Genomic DNA, 6,400 nt, shown 5'->3' with positions numbered 1-6,400 from the left:
TTTGAGAACCATTGCTTTAAAGAATTTTACTCTCTATCAAAATTGAAAGATTTGAATTGATTTGACCTTTTTTTTTTTTAACAAAAGGCTTTAGCAATTTAATGTAGAGAACATATTATCTACTTCTTGATGATATTTTTATTCTAATCTTTCCCAATATCATTTATTCATACTGAAAGCTATCTTTCAGTTTTGACATGAATTATTATAAAAGCTACTAAACTAGTATAGGGAAAGTCAAATTTAAAGTACTTCCTACATGAAATATACTAAGAAAACATGATCCCACAAGTCAACTTCTATATATTTTTTCTTTATGGAGAACTCTCAAATGGCTTGTTTTTTTTCTATATATGTAAAATTCTAACAGTGGGAATTCTTTAAAGGAAGAAACAATGGCATAATTTCTGTAATCTTTATGACATTGGCAGTTATCATTGAAGTAACAGAATAAATCTTTCTTCATGAAAGAACCCAAAGTACTAAAATTTTGTCTATTTTCTTCGAATTTATTTAATTAAGTGTTCTACCTATCTAGAAACTAAGTGAAATCTTCTAAATAATTTTTGACATGAGCTAAATTTTACTTCTGATTCATAATGACTGGTTGTAACACTATGACAGTTATGGTAAATTAATTAGTTATGAAGAGCAAAAATTCTAGGAAGAAAAATACAGAGGCTGAAAATTGATATGTATATCTTTTTCATACCATGTGGAAATGGTGAAATGGGATTATAGCACTCAGGTAACTAAAATAATATAAAGGAAGCCCTTTATTACACATTGATTTTATTCCCAATAAATACATGTCATATTATAGTGATATGAATTACTTGAAATGCACACACAATACTTTTAACTGTAATTACAAATTTGTCTAAAATGCTACTTATTATCTGTCAACCATGAAACTTGTAAAACTCAAAGTTTAGTCCTAATGCTTTTGAATCACTTGGGCAAATATTAGGAAGGAATATTTTGGTCTCTACCCCAGATAGACTGACTCAATCTCTGGACGGTATGTCCTGGGAATCTGCATTTTCAATGCTATACATTTACTTATGACCCACACTGCTAGCATTCTGGTGAGAGTGCTAACTTCTTCACTCTCTGAGATGTAAATTGCCAAAGCATCAGTGCTTCATTCTGGGATGTTTACCAGAAGTCCACAGCTAATGTCTGTAGACCCAATTGGGCAACTGCTTCAAAAAGTCAATGAATTTTGTCCTTTTCAGTAATCCCTTTTGGTATAGAAATTTATGGGCTGATATTAATATCCAGTTACAGTTGTCTGTGTCATCTGGGCAGTGGTGAGCCCAAATACAACTTCCTCGCCTAATTGACCCCACTGATGGGTAAACTCTTTCTCTATTTCTAGTGGAGGGATAGAAAGCAAGTCTGCATAATGTGCTACGAGGCTTTCAACAAAAGATTCTGCCGGTGTCCTGCTTATATGGGGTTTTATATAATTAGTTTCATTCATGTCCTATAAAGAGACACACAAATGCTGTTGTAATTTAAGAATAATAGACTGCAATAATCAGTTTGTTAATCCCATCTGCTTTTCATGAGAGGAAGCAATGTTCCATGATGATGTCAAAGAACATACAAGCCTTCCTAAATCTAACCACACTCCTGATTCTGTCTTTTTGTATTTCTGCTTCTCACTGGTGTCTTTTCCACCACAAAGAAGCTTAGGCATAATGCTTACCTTTTAACATTTTTAACACAAAGTACTGGCCTAAGTATCATAAAGATTTTTATACAGCTGTAACTTGACTTCGAAATAAGACTTCACTAAAGATTAAGTGTAGTGTTTTCAAAACTATGTATGATGGACAATATAAGTATTTAGAAAAAATAATTATCAGGCTTAACTTTGGGTAGAGAATATGCACAAATAAAGAGTCTCACTCAGAATTCCTCAACACTGAGAGAGGGATTAGGATTGAAACAACATAGCATCAGTGGAGTAAAACCTAATCCTTGGATCTAAACACTGAGCAGGGAAAGTTAAGCTAGTTTAATATTTGCTATCTATTGCTGCATAACAAATTACTCTTAATCTTAGCAGGTGGAAGAAATACACATTTACTATCTTACATTTTTTGAGCATCAGGAATTTAGAAGCAGCTTAACTAGGTGGTTCTGGCACAGTGTCCCTCCAAGGCTGCAGTTAAGGTATCTGCCAGGGCTGCAATCATCTCAAAGTCCTACTGGGGAAGATCTGTTTATTCACATAGGTCTCTTCACAGGGCTACCTCACAACATGGTAGCTGGTTTCCCCTGGTGTCGGTGATCCCAGAGAGAGAGTGAAAGAGAGAACCCACGATAGAAACTAGTCTATTAATAACCTAATCTTGGAAGTGATATCTCATCACTTCTGCCATATACTATTCGTTAGAAAGAAGTCCACGCTGAAGGGGAGAGGATTGTTTACACAATGACATGAATACCAGAAAATAGAGGGGATCATTGGAAGCCATTTTAGAGGCTGCTTACTACAAATTTCTTGACTGCAGGAATTTTTTGGTATTTAGCATTCTCTTCATCATTGTGAACATCTAAGGGGGATAATGCTGTAAGCTATATTTTCCCAACTGTTTGATCTTGGAATCCCTCCAATTGCCCTCATTCTGCCAATGTGTGTATGTGCCCAGTGGTCTAAAGACTTGCTGCTCAAGGGCAATCCTTAGACCACCAGTGAGTGTTTTAGAAATGCATAATCTCAAGCCCTCCCTTAGACCCACTGAATTAATGGTAATATTCCTTGTTGCAGAGTCTACTTTATCTGCTATTAAAATAGCCATTCAAATTTCTTTTGATTGGTGTTTGGAATATCTTTTTCTACCCTTTTCTTTTTAACCTATAAAAGTATATTTTATACCTAGGGTGTATCTCTAGTAAATAGCATATAAATAAGCTTTTCCAGTCTGACAATGTCTGCCTTTTATTTATGGTTTTGAGGCCTTTATATTTAATGTAATTTTGATATGACTGGATTTAAATCTAGTATCTTTTAAGATGTTTTCTTTTTGTCAATTTATTCTTTATTCTTCTTTTCCCTATATTCTTGCCTTCTTTTGGATTTTTTATTGTTTCATTTTATCTCCACTTTTGGCTTCTTAGTTATACCTCTTTAAAAAATATTTTAGTGGTTGATCTAAGGTTTACAATATACATCTTAAATTTATCACAGTCCATCTTCAAGTACTATTATGTCACTCATGTATAGTGAAAGAACCTTATGGTAGTATACTTCCATTTATTTCCTCTCGTCTTTTGTGGTATTGTTGTCATTCATTTTAATTCTACATAAAATTCCCACAAAGTATTGCAACTGTTTTTGCTTTTGACAATTATTTTTAAAAATGATTAAAATAATAAAAAACTTATATTTACTTTTATTTTTATCATTTCTAGAACTATTTTTTTTTTTTGTAGATTCAGATTCCATCTGCTATACTCTTCCTGCCTAAGAACTTCTTTTAACATTTATTGTAGTGAAAGTCTATGGGAAATGAAAAAGCTTCATTTACCTTCACTTTTTGAGAGCTATTGTAGCTGGGTATAGAATTCTGGATTGACAGCATTTTTTCTTTCACTACTTCAAAGATGTCACTTCATTATCTTCTGGCTTACATGGTTTCTAATGAGAAGCCTACTATAAATTTTATTCCTCTTTTTACAACCTTTCATTTTTCTCTGACTGCTTTCGAGATTTTTCTCTATCTTGTATTTTCATTACTTTTGAAAAATTCTCAGCTTTATATCTTAAAATATTTCCCCTGCCTCATCCTTCCTCTGTCCTCCTTCTGGGATTCCAGTTGCGTTTGTGAAACTACTGGACATTGTCTCACAGCTGAACATTGATGTTTTTTGAAAGATTCTTTTCTTGCCTTGAGTTTCAGTTTGGATAATTTCTATTTACCTCTCTTAAGTTCACTGGTTCTTTCCTCAGCAATACCCAGTCTTCTGAAAGCACATTAAGGCAATTCTATATGTCTAATAATGTGTTTTTAATTTCTAGCATCTCTATTTCACACTTTTAATAATTTTCATCTTTCTACTGAAATTCCCTATGTGTTCACAAATATTGTCCACTTTTTCCACTAGATTTTTTAATGTATTAATCATAACCCAATATCTGGGTCATTTCTGAATATGGTTTTATTGATTGATTGTTTTAGCTCTTGATAATAGATTTTCCCCTAATTTTGGGGGTGTCATAATTTTTTATTGAATAATGGATCTCATGTGTAGAAGAACAGTAAAGACTGAGGTAAATAATATTTATATCCAGAAATGGGTATACCTCTTCTGTCAGGTCAATAATGTGGGTGATTGAATCAACATACTCAGGAGTTGAGCTGAGTTTGGGTTTTATTGTTGTTATCATTACCTTTGGTGTACCACAGATTCAAATTCTACTGCTCTTATTTTGTGCTTTATGTGGGGCCTGGAGTGCTAGAGAGTTTTTCTCAGTATCCCTCAGCTTTCAGTAGTTTTGTTACGCAGGGAATCTCTCTACACACTTCTTTTTTTTCTACTCAACAAAACTAATGTTGCTTGTTACTGGTGCTAGGCTTATAGTGGGGTAAGGGGGCATACTCCTGGTCCAGTCTTGGTCTTAGGCAGGTCCTGTGTTCCTGAGCCAAGAAGTGAGAGACTTCTCAGCATTTCTGTCCCTCTGATCCATTGCTGCCAAATTCCACCATGTGTCTGTGGCATGTCTTGAATGAGAGATGGTTTCCTAGCAGTACCCAACCTTTACTTTTTATCAGTTCAGAACACTGAGCCCCAGTGTTTCCTGCTGCTTCCCAAGGGACACAGAGTTTGTGCTTCTCTCTCTCCCCCAGAAGCAGTGGATCTTTGCCATAGTCCTGTTGGTTGTGGTGTTTTCTGCCCCTTTTTCAGTGACTTAAGGCTTTCATATGAGATAAAGGTTTAGGGATGGACATCAGAAGGGGTTTCTTGATTGCCCCCAATGATAGAACTAATACCTTATAATAATCTTGTTATCTATGGAAAAATATTTATTGCTATTCCACAGACAGGAACATAGTGTTTCAATTTAGCTTCTTCACAGACATTTATTAAGGACATGCTATATGAATAGCACTTTAACTATTAATTTAGTATGCCTGCTCTTTATCTCTCTACCAGATACAACTGCAGGAAAACACACTTGTCATTCAAGAATCTACCTGTTTCTTTTAGTTACTTTCCATAGTACCACCCAAAATTAAACTAAATCAGAATCAGTGTGGTTGGTGGAGGGGGGCGGGGTGCAAAAAGAAAACATTGTGCAGGAGGCAAGTGAACACCCAGGCTCTCCATTTCTCTGGAGATAGTCTGCAGGGTCAGACAAGGTTAGAGTTCAAGTAATAATAGTTTACTTGTAAAAATCATTTCCCAAAGAGTCCATAACAAGATTTATGAACTTTCTAAAAGCCATATATCAGTGTGCCAGGGGTTTGAGGGCAGTCTGTCAAACCTTTTTTGAAGCCAAGGAAAGGTGACTGAATCCTCCTCAGACTTTTAGGGAAAATGAAGCTGAGCTATTTTTAGAGGATGATTACTGTCACAACTGAGTTCTCTGAGGAACCTCTGCTGAAGACCATAATTAGAAAAGAGGAAATGACCTTTTATTCCAGTAAATGTTTAATATGAAACATTGAATCACATTAATGGGTTTCTGGGGCCTAAGGAGGGTATGTTCTAAAAATAAAACAAAACAGTATAATATTAGTTAAGGTTGTAAGTTCTATACTAATAATACTAATATTGAGACCTGGCCAGGTGGCTCAGTTGGTTGGAACGTCACCTGGTACATGAGAAGATTGCAGGTTCAATCCCGAGTCAGGGCACAGACCTATGTCGGAGATTCAATCCCTGGTCAAGGCATATGTGGGAAGCAACTACTCTATGTTTCTCTCTCTCTTCCTTCCTCTCTCTCTCTCAAATCAATAAACATATCCTTGGGTGAGGATTAAAAATATATGTATATATTAGTATTGATAGTTCTATACTATTTTTTCAGTTATATTGAGATTTAATTGACATATTGTATTTGTTTGAGGTATACATGTTTTCATATATGTATGTATTTTAAAATATGTATATATGTATATACATCAAAATAAGTTATCATTCCATCACCTCAAAGTTAGAAATTTTTTTTCTTGAGAATTCTTAAGATCTATTCTTAGCAACTTTCAGTTCTAACATAGTGTTAATAACTTCAGTCACCATACTGTACATTATATGGGAAGAACTTGTTTGTAACTGGAAGTTCACGCCTTTTGATCACCTTTACCCAATTTGCCCACTTCTCCCCCACCCCATACTCCTTCCCTCTGGCATCCAAGAATCTGTTCCCTGTTGTCTTTTTTTT

This window comes from Furipterus horrens, unplaced genomic scaffold, assembly GCF_987537825.1.
Source record: "Furipterus horrens unplaced genomic scaffold, mFurHor1.1.pri manual_scaffold_1, whole genome shotgun sequence".
Taxonomy (NCBI): domain Eukaryota; kingdom Metazoa; phylum Chordata; class Mammalia; order Chiroptera; family Furipteridae; genus Furipterus; species Furipterus horrens.
Note: the sequence above shows the minus strand (reverse complement) of the source record.